The sequence below is a fragment of the Chenopodium quinoa genome, unplaced genomic scaffold (genome assembly GCF_001683475.1).
Source record: "Chenopodium quinoa cultivar QQ74 unplaced genomic scaffold, ASM168347v1, whole genome shotgun sequence".
NCBI classification, from domain to species: Eukaryota; Viridiplantae; Streptophyta; class Magnoliopsida; order Caryophyllales; family Amaranthaceae; genus Chenopodium; species Chenopodium quinoa.
This window is the reverse complement of record NW_018743979.1, coordinates 2571447-2574521: the sequence shown is the minus strand read 5'-3', so window position 1 is coordinate 2574521 and position 3075 is coordinate 2571447. Positions and strand designations below refer to the sequence as shown.

General features: G+C 33.6%; 1 long non-coding RNA gene across 1 annotated transcript; it reads left to right on the top strand.

Annotated features, from left to right (window-relative positions):
- Nucleotides 1-2205: 2205 nt before the first annotated feature.
- Nucleotides 2206-2504, top strand: LOC110690088. The gene is made up of 2 exons (XR_002505002.1): nucleotides 2206-2334; nucleotides 2408-2504. It is a non-coding gene; the product is annotated as an uncharacterized LOC110690088 (long non-coding RNA).
- The last annotated feature ends 571 nt before the right edge of the window (nucleotides 2505-3075 follow it).

Genomic DNA, 3075 nt, shown 5'->3' with positions numbered 1-3075 from the left:
AATCAAAATAATGTTCACTAATTTATAACTTTGTACTAATACATACGAAGTATTTAACTATGAGATGGTTAGATGCTATGCGTTAATGTGTACATACGATCGATTGAACTAATCAATATTACCTTGTTAATAAATTATTAATGTTTTCTTTCATTACACAAATCAAACTACTTTGTAATATCTTCATAATTTCATGAAAATATATAAAGATAAACGAGCCATAATTATCAGTCTTGTTGATTAATCAAGTATCGAATTACCAAATTGCAAATTTCCATTTAATAAGAACTCATCAAATCATGACTTTGACACTAGTATTTAAATGATTAAATAAGAAACATATAACAACCTAGTTGTAAAACAATAATACATTAATTCACTACTTTTATAATCTACTTCGTAATACACTAGTAAAATCAATATGACTAAACTTAAAACAGAACATGATATATATTTATAAAATCAATGTGAATTTGTTTATAATATGATGCCTAAATATGAAATGATGAAGTCTTTACTTTATATAAAACTTGTTAACCAGCAAATACTATCAAATTTCAAACCAAAACCATTTAACTGCCCAAATCCAAACGACTCGATAAACAATTGATTTTTTGAAACCGAAAACCGACCCGAATCGTAATTTAGTAAACTCGGAATGGAACCGATCCGAATAACGTTAAACCGCAGAAGAACCGAACTAGTTATAAATTGAACCAAAAAAGAACCGGATCAATTATAAACTGAACCGAAAAAAACCGAACCAGTTATAAACCGAACCAAAAAAGAACCGAACTGTTTCCAACCCGAAACCGCTTCCAACCCGAAACTGTTTGAACCGGGATAAAAACTGTTTACACCAAACCATTAACAAACCGCAACCCGTTTGCATCGAACCGTTTACTACCCGGACTGTTTACAACCCGAACCGAATTAAAACCGATCAAGATTAAACCGAAACCGAATCGAACCGATAAATATTTAAACCGAACTAAAACCGACCCGCGAGACACTTAAACCGATTTAATACCGACCCGATTTAATACCGAACCGATTTCAAACCGAACCAAACCCGAACTGTCAAACCGTTTGACAGTGCTACCAGCCGTCGATCTAGCGCGTGCCCATCATTAAATCCAACGGTTCTGATTAGTTCCTAGTTCCTATTATAGGATTGGTTCTCGTTATAACCTGGTCATACACACACACACACATATATATATATAGGATCATATAAGACCACCCCCCTTATGTGGGAACCTATTATATGTGAGGACATATTACAACCGTTGGATCAATTGCATCCAATGGCTACAATTTATCCCAATCAAATGTAATTTCAAACACAATTTTCCCGCGTTTTCTCTCTCCTCCTTCATTCGACGCGCCATTTTTCTCTCTCCTCCTTCAATTTCTGTGCTCCCTTCTTACTGCTCTCTTCCTTTGCTTAGATTCTTCATCAATTTTGCTTCTAACTTCATTGATTCTTTGTCAAGGTAATTTTCATTGATTTTAGTTTGATTTTCGCTGATTTTAGTTTGATTTTCGTTGATTAAAGTTTGATTTTCGTGGATTAAAGTTTGATTTTAGTTTGATTACTTAAGGTTTTTGTCAATTTTTTTGCGATTTTTGGCGATTTTCGGTTGAATATCCGTTCGATTTTTTCCCTGGCGATTTCTATTCGATTTCTATTTGAGTACTTATTAGTTGATTTTTGTTTTAATTTTGCTTCATTTGTTAATTTAGGGTTCTTTATAGTGTAATTCAAACTTTTATTTATAATTTCTGAGGTTATGAATGGTTATAGAGATTGATTTTGTCAATTTTGGTACTTGCATTTCACTAATTTGGTCTTAAATTTTGATGCACACTAAGTGTTTGACAATATTCCCCAATGAATCCTATTATTTTATCAATTTCAAATGTAGTACATATTTAATTGATGATCTTCTTATTTAATCTTCCCCAAGATTGTATTGAGTCTCGGCTTCTAGCTTCTAGGTGTTGTGACATTTTCAGCATCAATTTATACTGTTATATATTGTTTAACAGCTATCTTGACTATCATTTTGGGTTGCTGTGAAACACATTTTGTTCAACAAATTATGATGGCTACTATTATATCAAAATTTGGTTTATTTCCTGGGATGTAATTTATTTAACATCGTTCACTTTTCTTGCAATATACAAGGAGGTGTAGGGAAATCGATTGTTGCTGTTAATCTAGCTTATACTCTTGTTGGTATGGGTGCTAGAGTTGGTATTTTCGATGCTGATGTCTATGGTCCCAGTTTGCCAACAATGGTTTCACCAGAGAGCAGGCTACTAGAAATGGTGATAGCAATGCCTTTAAACTCATTTTTAGCTGTCTTATTTGAATTGCTTTTTTTGTTATTTAATTGTCCAGATTGCAGAGACGAAAACCATCATCCCAACTGAATACTTGGGTGTCAAACTGGTATCATTTGGATTTGCTGGGCAAGGTCGTGCAATTATGCGGGGCCCAATGGTTTTCGAAGTTATCAATCAACTGCTTACTACAATTGAATGGTATAGTTTTCCCATAAGTATCTAAATATGTTGCTGACAATTAACCAGCTGCTTGCAACAACTGAATCGTATAGTCTTCCCATAAGTATCTATCTAATTTGCTGAACTACATTATAGACAATGGCTCTTTACTATTGTTAGTTGTAAAATTAAGTATATGACAAGTTTCATATTTTGTAGGGGGGGAACTTGACTACCTTGTGATTGACATGCCACCGGGGACTGGTGACATTCAGCTAACTTTGTGTCAGGTTCTTGTTGCCTTTTCTTATTCTAGGTTTAAAGGAAAAAGTGGAGAAAAAAATGGAAATATAGTTCTTTTCTCTTGCAATTGCTGAATTCTGTAGAATTTTTTTGTCAAGTTGTTCCATTAACAGCAGCAGTTATCGTTACAACTCCTCAAAAGCTATCATTTATTGCTGTTGCTAAAGGAGTTCGCATGTTCTTAAAGCTCAAGGTTTGATCTTCAGTGCAGAAACCAATTGTTCACTTATTTAGCTTCTGCTTTTCTGTTTACTACCTGTG